At 36.7% G+C, this 14,137-nt stretch overlaps 1 protein-coding gene across 2 annotated transcripts in view; it reads right to left on the bottom strand.

Moving 5' to 3' along the window:
* Positions 1-14,137, bottom strand: part of GRID2 (glutamate ionotropic receptor delta type subunit 2) — a 1,342,883-nt gene that overhangs the window by 934,608 nt on the left and 394,138 nt on the right. The gene's annotated exons all lie outside the window — the stretch shown is intronic.

Genomic DNA, 14,137 nt, shown 5'->3' with positions numbered 1-14,137 from the left:
TTACAAAGCAGTTAAACATCCACAATTCAGTGTCCATACTTATTGGTGTTTAGTATAATTCAGAAACATTTGGAAGCAGATTCATAATATTATAGATTATACTAGCTGTCATTTCATTTGATTGGATTTTTATCACACAAAATGGATATTTAACAAGTAAAGGTGACACAAGTGAATAAAAGTGAAGGAATATTCTGCTTGCAGATCATATAAACTTCCTTTGCGCTGAACTAATGAGTAGGTGATTTTTCTGGTATGACTTGACAGAGCATGTAAATTAACCAACAATATGAAGCCTTGGAGACTAAAGCAACGGCTGCAGTGGATGCTAAGGTTCAGAGAATGTAGCATCACCTTTCAATAAGGTAAGAATCGATGTATATGCATCAGTGAGACTATGCTGCTGACCATAAAACAGGTCCCATGACAGAAACAGTAATATGGGCTTTTGCACACTGTGCTAAAATTTAAATTCTCTCCTTTTATTTTCCAGGTGAAACATGGGAAAATGGAGTTCAGTTTGCTTCAAATTGCCGGCGATCTCTGACTACATAATATTATGAAGAGACCACGGGCTCCAAACTTACAGGATGCATGATCTTTGATAAATAATTTTTCAAAGTACCTTGGTTTTGTTCTTAGTAAAATGAGATTAATAGCTACAACACAGAGTTGTGGAACAGAGTATTGTTTATGGATAAATGCAATATTGTGTCTAAGATAATGTTATCCTTTCATGAAAGGCTCTTAGTTCACCTACCATGTAACAATTAGATAAAGCATTCCACTGCTTCTCTTGTTTTGCTGTATAAAATTCCTTTATACAGGTGGAGGTGGAATTCTCACTGTTGACTCAAGCTACACTGACTGCAGGGAGAAAAAGAGGAGGGGACAGGAAATCAAGTACAGAGGGGTAAACAGAAAGGTGAGAAAGCATTAGAACAAGGGAGAGTATTCCATATGAATGACAAGGAGATGCACAGGTACTGCTGCTAGATACTGGACTGGCTCCAACACCCATTTAACCCACTTTCTGTGTGTCTTTTTGTACAGTAGAGGCTGGAAGAGGATATCATTCACTTGCTAAGCTCCTTTGCTGCTAGGGTTTTCGATGATAGTTATAGTCTTCCAATCAGATAGAATCAAAGAAGGTTTGGAAGGAGAAAGTGCAGCAGAGGCTGTGCCTTTGTTTTTACTTGCAAACATGGTCATGAAGGCATCTATTTTTTCCTTCAACAGCATTAACTAAGTTCCCAATGTCCGGAAGTCTGGTAACTTCTGAATTAAGTCTTCTACAGTTCTGAATCCAGCAATATTAAAGGGTAGAGGTCTCTTGAGTGTAGTAGCTCCCTGACTGGGGGTGTATGTGGATCATGGTCCTGTGGAGTGATTCTTAATCCAGTGGCTTCTCATCAGAGAAGAAGCATTAGCTCCCTTGGGTAGCTCAGTTCAGTGGGGTGGCTTTTTGATTCATTCTTGAGAGCTCAATCAGTTTCTTCAACTCTATCAAGGCATTTAACAACCTGCCAAAAATCCCTGTTTATTTAAAATAGTTAAGTGGATTCCATTCTCTGAAACTGAATCATGCAGATGGAGAGTCTAATAAAGTCCCATGACAGTTATAACCAATGGAGGAATTATGTGGACAAGCAACAGCTTAGACCATGTGAAAGACACCACTTATTTGGTTAAGTCTTAATGTACTTTTTCTTTCATAAAACATTATGTTCTCACTCAAATAAAAAGGATGAAATACAGAAGAATGTTACTAATCACCCACCATATATGCTATATTAGGCAATGTACCGTGATAGCAAGAAGAAAAAATACAGTACTACTTTAAATGAGCTCACAGTCTACATAGGGAGGAACACATCTGTAAGAATTTTAAATATAAGACAGAGTGTGGAATCACAATGAAGTAAGAGTGCTCTAACAGCACAAAGGAAAGGGAGTGATTGTGTCTGTAGTGATGAGGGAAGTATAATAGCATTTCTTGTGATTCTAGTGATTGCAATCTTTGGGGAAAAGGTTTCTCAAAATGGGATCCACAAAACCAGTTCTCCAAGAGTAATAGATTCTTTATAAATAAAGTATCTCTGTAATATGTTTGGAGGAACTGGGTTAAACCTAAATATGTTTTGTTTTCCTGAAACTATTTAGAGCCTTTAATAGCTAATGTATGTTGGATGTCTCCAAAAAAGGAACATAATCCACAGTATTTCATACTTTTTCTTGACAAAAGAATGCAATTTTAATGGACTGTCAAGAGTACTATTCTAAAGAACACACCTTGAAAATAAAATGTGACATAAGGCAAAGAATAGAGATTCTTATGAATACAGAAAAACGGCTATTGTATATGTAATGCCCTAAGAAAACTCAGACCAGGATAAATGCTCACTGCTATAATTAGTTAGTTGCTAAACTGAAATGTATTTTCAATGCCATGCTAAGGAATTTGGAAAATATTCTGCATTCAAGAGGAAGCCATGGAAATTTGTTTTTTGTAAAAGAGTGAAGTGCAAAAGGGAGCCACAGTTTAGGATAATCATGTGGCATTAAGGTAACATATAACTACCAGTCCTGATGGAATGGCAGCTCTGGAAACCAAAAGATATATTTTTCGAAGTCAGAGGGATGCCTGTGCACTTGATGTGCTGGAGGAAAATTTGTAATGCAAAACACACCTATACACACATGCACACACATACAATACTAGCAAAACAGAAGTCTGTGTATCAATTTCTCAAAAATGCCAGAAACTTATTGCAGGAACTTTCTTGAAAATGCTTTGGAGTTAAAAATAAAAACTATTTGATTTCATGGCATTGAAATTAAAGGTTTTCTTTTCCACAATTTTTTTTTAGTATTGCTAATTATGCTTTACTAAGGTAAAAATATTTCACTTCAAATATTTTTAAGTACACAAACAACAGTTAAATTAATAAGTCAAAGAATAAAATAAACATCTAACACTCACTGAATACTAATTATGTGCAAGCTGCTATTTTAAATGATTTTTATACAGTAACTATTTTGTCTTCAAAATAACCTTATGAATAGGTACTATTACTATCTCAATTTTATGGATTGTGAAACTGAAGTTTTGGGGAATCTACTCCCTTCTTCAAAGTCAACACTGTCTGGCTACAGGCGAAGTTGCTATAATAAAGAGACACAAACATACAAAGGCTTGAATAAGTTTCTCATCCCAGAGCTCCAGTCAGATAAGGAGTGCAACTTTGCTCCACAAGATCATCAGGGATCCAGAGTCCTTCCATCTAGTGGTTCTGTCATCCTTGGGGTGTTGCCTTTATTGGTATGACTGAAGTGAGCTCTTCACCACAGTGTCCACATTCCAACCCACTGGAAGGATATAAGAGCACTGGAGGGCAAGGAGGTACTTTAATAGGGTGAGAACCAGAATCTGCCTACATCACTTCCTCTCAAACCCCACTGGCCATAACTTAGTCATACGACTTTCCCTAGGTCCAAGGGAAGGTGAATGATTACCAAAAATGAGTAAGAGAATGAATACTGGGGACAATTAGCAATCAGACTTCAAGAATCTTAGTCAATCACCTGGGGTCTCATCTACTAATTAATAGGTCTGAGATACAAACCCAGTTCTATCTTACTTAACTCTCAGCTGATATTCTATACCTAAAACCAACCTGTGAAATAAGTATTTTAACCAGATTAATAGACGTCACTTATGATGAGAGAGATGAAGTTATCTTTTTAGGGTCAGCAACTATTCAGAACCATTGCAATATATGAAACTATGTCTTCGGTGCACAATAATTATTTTTAATGATATTGAATACATTTTTCTCTGATTAGCAATGCATTACTCTTTGTTTTTTGTTTTGTTTTGGTTTTTTTTTGGTATGCGGGTCTCTCACTGTTGTGGCCTCTCCCGTTGAGGAGCACAGGCTCCGGACACGCAGGCTCAGCGGCCATGGCTCACGGGCCCAGCCGCTCCGCAGCCTGTGGGATCTTCCCGGACTGGGGCACGAACCCGTGTCCCCTGCATTGGCAGGCAGACTCTCAACCACTGCTCCACCAGGGAAGCCCCGCATTACTCTTTAAATCATACATATGACTTTTAGAACATTTTGTGCTGTACAGATATATCATTCCATTCAACCCCTTTATTGACAGAATCCCAATCCTCTGTGAAAGTGTCTTCTTTCTATCTATGAGAAGTTGACTATAGGTCTCTAAAAAGAACCCTCTTTGTGATTCTCTTCTGGGAGAAAATTTAATTTGACTAATGTTATTTCAACTTATAATAGCTTTTCCAGGAGAATGTACCTCTATAAATCCGAGGATTACCTGCATTGACAGTAGGCAATGAAACCTAACTCCTGGAGCTCACCAGTCAAATGTTGCTGAAGTTTTCAATGAAAGAGAATCAGTAGGCAAACTGGATGACTTAGGCATATAATGGCAATCTCTTTCCAGGTCAGTATCTACAGAAGTGCATATGAAAATAAAAGTTCTCTCCTGAATCCCACTAAATTTATATTTTATCAGAGAGGCAAGGATCACACAGAAAGGGCCAAGATTAAATTTAGAATAAAGCAATCTTGTACATCCCTTGAGCTTCCACTACAAGTGATGATAGCAATCGGGGGTGCCTCTCTGTGCTGAGCTGAAGTGGATAAAGTGAGGGCGCTGGTCTTTCTATCTGGATCCTTTCACAACTACTAAAATGCGCTTTTTAACTTTCAGGTACATTAGTAGTGCCATAAAGAGTTGAAATCTCTTTTTATATCATTTTAGCAGTCATTTGGCTGTATCCCAGGTCATTGTTTCTTGTATGCTACAGTAAACCTCTACCTAGAAGTGTCAGGCTGTGAGAAGCTATCAGCTGTCTGCATGGCTGACAAGACTCCAAAAAAATACTCTGCCTCACACACCAGAAAAGCTCTCTGCTTCATTAAATAGTAGCAACGGCTCTTCTTAAAGATCAGTGAAAACTTCCAAATACATTTTGTTAATTCTTACTCATAACATGTATTTTTAACAATGCATGTAACAATGAGCTTGGGTATTGATTTTTAATGAAAAATAATGCTCAAATTTATCCAAGTAATTTTCTTTTATGTTTGTGACCTTCATCTGAAATTAGTCCCCAGTATTCTATAATTTTTAAATCTCTAACAAAGAAAGGCATATATACTGATGACTGACACTTCCTTTATTTTTATCTTAGTTCATTATATAAATTTAAAAGTTACATGACATTATGTCTCTTTTCTGTTTAGAACCCAAAATTTTTCTAATCTCAGACTAAAATACAAAGCTTCAAGCCCTTCAAGGTCCCTTGTAATTTGGTCCAATTTACCAATGCTCTCCCTCTTTCACTGTGTTGTAACCCCCACTAGCCCCCTTTCTAGTCCTTAAACAGGAGTAAGCATGCTCTTGCCTCAGCGTCTTTGCACTTGCTATTCCTTCTCTTAAAAAGCTATTCCTTCAATAATCCTATGGCTAACTCCTTCATGTAATTCACATCTCTACTCATTAAAAAAAAGAAAATGTAAGTGCCTCTGTGACCATTCTAAACAAAATTACAGCAAACATATCACTCTGCCTTATTAAATTTCCTCTTCTGTCTTATTTTTCATAGTACCTATCACTCACTTCCTTCTTTTCTTCCTTCCTTCTTTCTGTCATTTATATTTTTTTCTTCTACCATTAATTGTAAACTTAGAACAACAATGACTAGAACCTAGAATAGTATATAAAACATTTGTTGAATACAAGAATAAAATACCTTTATAAAGTTCACTCTAGTTCAGTACAGGTTACAGATTGTTACAACAGCTAAAATAAAAGCTGATGTTTTCTTGTAACCTACCAAAGCTGATGCTTTCCTGTAACCTACCTAGATTTAAGGAGGAAAAAAGCTTTTGTAATTTTATATCCACTCAAAGTCTACTGATAGTACTTTCCAGCTACTAGCACCAACCAGCCCATGCTTGTGTAACACAATACCTCAATAACACTGTAGGGAACTTACTAACGCTCATTAGAAAAGAGAAATAGTGTGTGAGAAGGAGACATGGAGACAAGGTAAGATATTTTTCAGAACTGGGAAGAAATAGAGAACAGCAAGGTCTTGGAGACTAGACAGAATCCCCTAGTGTTAGTCTTGTTTTAAAAAAGACCCTAAGGTATCAGAAAAAAATAGCAATCATACCTACATGCATTACAATTTAAGTATCCCCTGTCTTGCCTACTTCTTTAGAGAGTCTTTATTCATTCAACAAATATGAATGGATCTCAAGGCAGTGAGGGTAAGTTGTGACCAAAAATAGAGAATTTGATATATGACTTTTTCAAGGAAAAATCACACAGGTAGGAAATCACTATGATTTATGATTTCATCATATTTCATCTTCTGAAATTGAGTTATGAAAATAAACACAGATGACTAAAGAAGTTTATGCAAAAATATTAATGAGGTCAATTTTGACAAACTGAATTTCTAAAATAAAAAGATATAAAATATTCTTTTCATTTAAACAAGGAAATGGAATTAGGATAAAGTGAAAGATTAAAGATTCTACTGCATTTAAAGGAGTATTCATTTGAATCTACATTAAAGCTCAATCTATTTAGAAGAAAGGTAAGATATAAATATATTCACTATAACATGGCTTTAATATTTTTAATCAGAGTAAGTGATTAGTGTTCCTCTCAGCCTGGACAGTACCATAGAAGCACCGTTAAAACTTAGCATTTGTTATGTAGAAAGCTTAAATTCTGTCTTATTTCTTCAAGTAAAAGTCAGGAATTTGGCATTTTCTTGATTTCAATGACATGATACCTTTCTTAGAACCCTTGGCTGAGGAAGTGGCTGATTTCAGTTCCTAGCTGTATTTGATCTTTCCTCACCAGCTGTGCATTCTTGACAGAGAGAAGAGAAGGAGGAGAAGGTACAGGTAGTGGAGGAGTTAGTCTATTCATATTTCATGAGACCTTCCCTGTGAGCCCTGCAGTTGCCACCAAAGCACATGCACACATAGTGTCCCTCACACTCCAAGGACCACTGACACAGAATAAGGGTCAAGGTATGCAGCATGACAGACTCTTGGAAGTCTGCATTTTAGTAGCATTTAGACACAAAATATTTGGTCACTTTTGACCTCAATAACTCCTTGAGGCTATGGGCTAGACCACACAGGAATTGTCTACTATTCATCATGAATGCTGTATCATAAAAATATCAATTCTCTTTCTTATATCTGACTAAACAGAGCTATGAAGAAACCAGAACACAGAATGAAAATCTGAAAATACAGTGAAACAGCATAAATAGGTGGTTGTTACTTTCCTACTCTAATCAGTGTTGCCTATTATAAAAATCCACACAAGAATAATCATAATTTATAACATAAAAACTAGAAAATAATGTGATCTTTATTTAACATGAATGCATTCTAGCGTAGGACAAACAGAAAACCAATTCTAGAAAACCTTTTTCTTTCTCACTAAGGTTTGCAGTGATCAAAGCTTCGATAAAAAATAATGGGTCCAGTATAAAATAAAGTTAAAATGGGCATTCATTCAATACATGAAATATAGGTTCATGTAGAGTTGCCATATAGTGGATTTAATTAATAAGGACAATTTAACCACTTCTCCATATAATCAATTGCCTAGCATCATGAAACCTAAAGACTACTGCATCCTATTAGTGTAATAACCTGTCTTTTTAATGAATGTTAGTCACAACAAAACTTGATCATCTAGAACCTCATGATTAAGTGGACTCATAGATATCTGTATATTTTTTAAGAACAAATTAAGCTCAAAATATTACTGCCTAATAGCAGATGTGATTCAAAAGCTTGAAAGAGAGCATAACATAAAAATGCGCTTTTTAGTTTGCAACAGTTCTTCCTGGCTGCCATAGGTTGGTGTCTCCCAGGAAACAGACTGTGAAATGCAGGTGTCAATGTGGGAGATTTATTAGGGTACCCGATTTCAGGCGCACAAGGAGAAGGGACAGGAATGGACAGAGCTGTAGGCAAAGCTGTGGTGCAGTCACAAGGCCTAGGTCAACCCTCAGGGAGATCTGAGGCTAGCTAGGGTGGGGCAAAGGGGCTTTGACATTCTGCTCCCATGCTGACTGGTCACTGGATGTGGAAATAACCCTAAATCCTAAGCATTTCCCAAAAAGGACAGCTTTTGGCTAGACAATCTTTCCACCAGCTAGGAGAAGAATTCTTTCAGTCCTGAAGAGAGATCTGTGCTGGTACAGTGCAGCATCCATAAAACTTGCTTCTTCAAATATTAATTAAACACGTTCTATGTATAACTTACTATTAGTAGAGGAATCCAAGCCTTTTAATACAAGTTCCTCTCTCCAGGAGCTTGACAGCATAGACAATACATATGTACACATATAGAATATACTTAATATTACTCTTAACATTAAGTACATTGATATCAATATACTTAATTAACTCAACAGTAACTCTTTAGAGACACAGATGATAAAAATCAAGAACAATAATATATAGAAAGGAGGAGGCCATCTGCATATGGGAAGTATTGGGGAAAATCCCTCTGTATTGATTTAGGACTATAAAAATAAATAGGATTTTAACATGAGGGAATGAGGGGAAAATATTAACAAATAAAGAACAGTGTTAGCAAAGGCATGCAAGTAAATGTGAAATGGGACCTGTCAGAGAATGAGCCACAAGGCCAGTCTGACAAGAATATAGGTTATATAAAAACAGTTTGTGGAGGTAATATTATAAAGGGAAGCTGGTGCACATTTGAAAGTATAGGTTTTATTGGAGGTTTTAATGATCTCCACTGAAAGATCACTACCTGTTTGTTTATGAATAGATGGAAGGAACGATATTTTAAGATATGACCTTTTCTCTAACTAGTATAGGCAATTGACCTTTCCCAATAATTCCATGTATTTTTTAGAAAGCTGTCCCTAGAGTAGACAATCAAAATGTTTTCTTTTGCTGGTGGGCCTCTTAACAGGCTGTTATTTAAAGGACCTAAAATTTTTTAATTTTTAAATTAAATCAAAACTATTTTTTATTGGTTCTCCTAGAAAGAGTAATTTACTTTAAATAGTCCATATTTGTTTTCAGATTGGAGTTCTTGTACCAAATTTCCCCATTCTTTTGCTGCTATCCAACATAGCGTTTTAAAATAATATGCTAAATTTCACACATGATTGAAGTATAGGAACACGCTTCAATCTATGTAGGTTAAGTCTATCACTTACGGACTCAACTAACATTGGAATAAGACTAAATACTTTGACTAAAATATAGTAAGTAAAAATAAACCTCCAAGGCCATAAATATCAACTACTGGATTCTGAGTAGTACTAATACTGCTACCATTGTTATTGATAGATGATTTTCAATGAGCATTGTCCAATTAAGAGACTGGACATTTGTAAAGGATTTATCCTCTTTAATCTTCATAATATTATGACTCAGGAACTGTTTTTATTCTAATTTTTCAGATAGTTTTTCATATAAGTGAATTGCCAGAGCCATTAGTCATCAGTGAAGTCAGGATTTGAACTCAAGTTCTTTATCGGAAATATATCATCCCTATGGAGTACATAAAGAAGTTGAGGCTTATAGGATTAAGGAATTCATCCTGTTGAAGTAAGGGCTATTTGTCTCAAAAGATCACACTTATTAACTATTAGGCTATCTGGTTTCACGTAAAAATTTATTTAACAAGCATTAAAATACAGATGTTGTAACAACAAAAAAAATGGCTCATGTGAGTTTCCAAATATGTACAGAACACAATCCCAACCAAAAGCAAAGAGGCACTGGTGTATTCTGCATATCACCAACTCATTATTATTCATTTCCATTCCCTGAGATAATTATATCATATCTTGGTCTTCAAACCTCTAACACTTGTCCGCCTATTCTCAGCTGATGATTCTGACAGATACTTTGAAAAAAAGAGAAGCAATCAAGAGAACAGATCTTTTTCCCAACACCAGATCTGCCAGGCTACCTACATTTATAAGCTTTCATCTGACCTCCTTATTGAACTTAATAAGTATTTGTACATTTATCTAAAAGCATCTAATGTACATGTACTCTGGATCCCATCATCTCTAATCTACTCAAGCCTTTTAGGTCCTGAAGTTATCTGTCCTCTTTCTCATATCATCAGTGTTCACCTTTGCATCTTTTTTCTTTTAAGTTTTCTCTTGATATAATGTTCCTCTTGTGCTTCTCTACTTCCATTCACAGAAAAAAAATCCCAAAAGGGATCATCTATATTTGTCAATTCCATTTGATCTCAATCCCCCACCCTGCCACACACATAACCCTTTTTCTTTTCAAGCCCTTTCCTGTTGGGAATTTGCCCCGCTACTCCCACTAAAATTCTGTTGCAAAGGTCACCACAGACCTCTATCTTGCTTAAATCCAATGGTTAATCCTTTTTATCAACACATTCAACTTTTCAGCATGATTTCACGTAGTTGACTACTCTCTGCTTCCAAAAATATAGCTTTTTGGCTTCCAGGAAAAAACAGCCTTCTGCTTTTCATTCTGCCTCAATGGCTGCTTCTTATGAGTAACATTTCTTGGCTTTTCTTCCTCCAATCAACTCTTAAGTGTTACTGGCCCTTGAGCTAAATCTATGGCCCTCTACTCTTCTATATTATACTCTCTTCATAGATGATTTCACCTATTCTCAAGGCTTTAAACATGATTTTTATGTTGTGACTTCTAATTTTACATATTCTGAACTGACTTCTACATTAGCTTCAAATCATAAACAACTGATTTCTTCTCAGCTCTCCTTTGACAAGACAAAAGAGAAAAGCAGTCCCTGACATCCAGGATGTTTCCATTTTTCTCAATATTCACAACCAGTCCATCAAGATGTCTATCCTCAAAAGAAATTTTGATTTCCTTTCACCATCTCCACAGATAGCATCCTTTTCACTCCACCATAATCTCTGGAATAGATAACCCAGTATTCTCCTTATTGAATTTTGTAAAAACCTATGCCTTCTACAGTGCATTCTCCATGCAAAACCTGAATAATGAAAAAATATGTAAACATGACAATGCCATTTCACTACTTGAATTCTTGCAATGATTTACACTTAGAATGAAATTAAATACTACATGTTGTAAGATTACTACATGAATGTTTCCTGAGTACTTCTATGATAATATCTTGTAAGACTTTTACCTTTAACTCCCTTGTTTCATCCATACAGGTTTTCTTTTTGCTCCTTGAACACATCTAGCTCTTTTCTGACTCAAGGTCTTTTCATTTTCTTCACACTGTCTGGAACATTCATCACTTGTCACCCAGATCCTCACATGGCAGGCTCCCTCACTTAATTCAGGTTCAAATGTCTCTTCAGAGAGATGTTTCCTTACAACTTTATCTAAAATAGCACACTCCACCCCAGTTACTCTGTATTGCTTTATCTATTTATCTTTTTTTTTTGTAACAGTATTTAAAAATTTTGAAGTTATGGTCACTAGTTACTTGTCTATATAATGGTAGCGTCATACAAGCAAGAGACCTTCTCTACCTGTTTCCTCACTATATTCCCAGTGCTTAGAGCAGTGTCTGCCAGAGAAATTAATTTTTTTTTTATTTTTAGGAGTGACAATAGGCATATATTGAATATCTCCAGAATGGCAGAACAATGTTTAACATTCATTTGCATATATTATATCTACTGGAGCTCAGCCAATAGCCAGAAGGCCAGTCTGATGCCTGTATTTGAGGTCTAGACCCCTAGGGGAAGGCCAGCACTAACGGCTGATGGCCATCATCTGCTCTGCCTGCAGTTCATGGCCTGGCCTTAGACACAGCCTCTGGCTGCATAATGTTGTCCTCTCCACAGGGGATATACCCATTAGTTACAATATAAAGCACAGACCAGGCCAAGTAAAGAGTATCACACACACAGGAGGAAATAACAGAAGTGACGCTAACAGGAAAATGAAATCCTTTCTTTTGTTCACAATAGATATAAAAGAAAATATGACATAAAATATACATAGGAGTAAAAATAGTTACTTTTGAAAAGGGTCACTTCTAGGAAGAAGGAATACTATTAGAAAAAAATTCTCTGTTCTTTTTTAGAATCTTCAACTAAAAATGTTTAGCTCGGGGGCTTCCCTGGTGGTACAGTGGTTGAGAGTCCGCCTGCCGATGCAGGGGACACGAGTTCATGCCCTGGTCCGGGAAGATCCCACATGCCGCGGAGCAGCTGGGCCCGTGAGCCATGGCCACTGAGCCTGCGCGTCCAGAGCCTGTGCTCCGCAACGGGAGAGGCCACAACAGTGAGAGGCCCGCATACCAAAAAAAAAAGTTTAGCTCGGGCTTCCCTGGTGGCGCAGTGCTTGAGAGTCCGCCTGCCGATGCAGGGGACACGGGTTTTAGCCCTGGCCCTGGAAGATCCCACATGCCGCGGAGCAACTGAGCCCATGCGCCACGACTACTGAGCCTGCGCTCTAGAGCCCGCGAGCCACAACTACTGAAGCTCGTGTGCCTAGAGCCCATGCTCCGCAACAAGAGAAGCCACCGCGATGAGAAGCCTGCACACTGAAACGAAGAGTAGCCCCTGCTCGCCGCAACTAGAGAAAGCCCGCGTGCAGCAATGAAGACCCAACACAGCCAAAAATAAATAAATAAAAATAATAAAGTTCCCTTTAAAAAACAAAAAATCTTAGCTCATCTAAATAAGCCCAGAAAGTACTACCTTTTCCCAAGTGGTCATTTTAAGTCTGGATATTAAAATACTATTTCTAAATTCATTGGTTCAAGAAGAGTATTTAAATATATCAATCTCATAGGAATAATTCTTAATGATAATCACTGACCCTTACATAGTTTTTTATTTACTGTATCAGCCACTGGTTTAAGTGTTTTAGTAACAATATTTCACTTAATTCTCATAACAACACAATGAGGTCCATATCATCATCACTGTCATTTCACAGATAAAAAGCATAAAGCATGCAATTAACTGATAGATTTGGGTTTGAAGCCAGGTAGTTTGACCCTACACTACATGTTCCACATAAATATTTTATATTTCCTCTCAGGGGTAGGCCCTATTCTTTAGGGTTGTCTATCTCCTTCTACCATCTTCCAGTCGCTTGGTATCTTGCTTCTCACAAGGCACACTCGATGAGCTTTTTCAGTGCCATGAAAAGGTCTGTGTCTTTTTCCAACTCTTCATTAAACTGACTCATGAGCTGTCCTTTCAAAGATAGTATTAAAGGCCACTAAGGCCCTTAGAACTCTCAGGACTCTGACATGTCCACACCCTGCAGGTTACATTAGTCTTGCAAACACACATTATATTCCTTTAGTATGGCAAATAATTAAGAGATCTTTGCAGCAAAATAAAGACACTAAGTACTCCATGATGCATTAAGTAGTTTGTATGTTAACTTTCATAGAATCGTCAGAGAGGGTTCTTCATTATAAAGGATGTAAACATTGTTGTTTGTTTTTGATAAATCATGGAGAATGAGCAATGAAGGAGTTTTCTTCATATTGTCAATTATTTAGGCATTACTGGCATCAATACAGATAAGGGACTTCCTATTTCTACGGTTAAACAATAAAAATTACACCCTTAAAATATCTTGTTATAAAATTCTTACAGCTAGTCTAAATTCTCTTATTTTTACTTAATCCTATGTCTTGGTTGTCACAGTTTTTTATTTGGGGAATCTTTTTTATAACCATAGTCTTTTATATACGAGAGTTACCTTCTGTTCTCAAACTAAGTGACAGTAACTCTTTGAACCCTTCTTCAGAGGTCCTGGTTTCCAGGTCATTAATCATTTTAGTTGGCATCTCTGAGTCTAACACATGTCCATCCCATCAGTTTTGAAAAGTGGGAATTAAACTGCACACTCATTCTTACTCAAACTGAGACTTGTTTTCCAATACATACTTGCAGTCATCCTGCTAGGAGAACATTCAAGTGTTTTGTTGTTGTTGTTTGTTATAGACTGAACAAATACCATTGTGTAAAGAAACAGAATGCATATGATTCGGAGTTTTCAGTAAGATCACATTGCTTATTCATATTAACTGGTTTCAGACCAAGGTGATTTGTGCC

This window comes from Delphinus delphis, chromosome 5 (genome assembly GCF_949987515.2).
Source record: "Delphinus delphis chromosome 5, mDelDel1.2, whole genome shotgun sequence".
NCBI lineage: Eukaryota > Metazoa > Chordata > Mammalia > Artiodactyla > Delphinidae > Delphinus > Delphinus delphis.
This window is presented reverse-complemented; position numbering and strand designations above follow the sequence as displayed.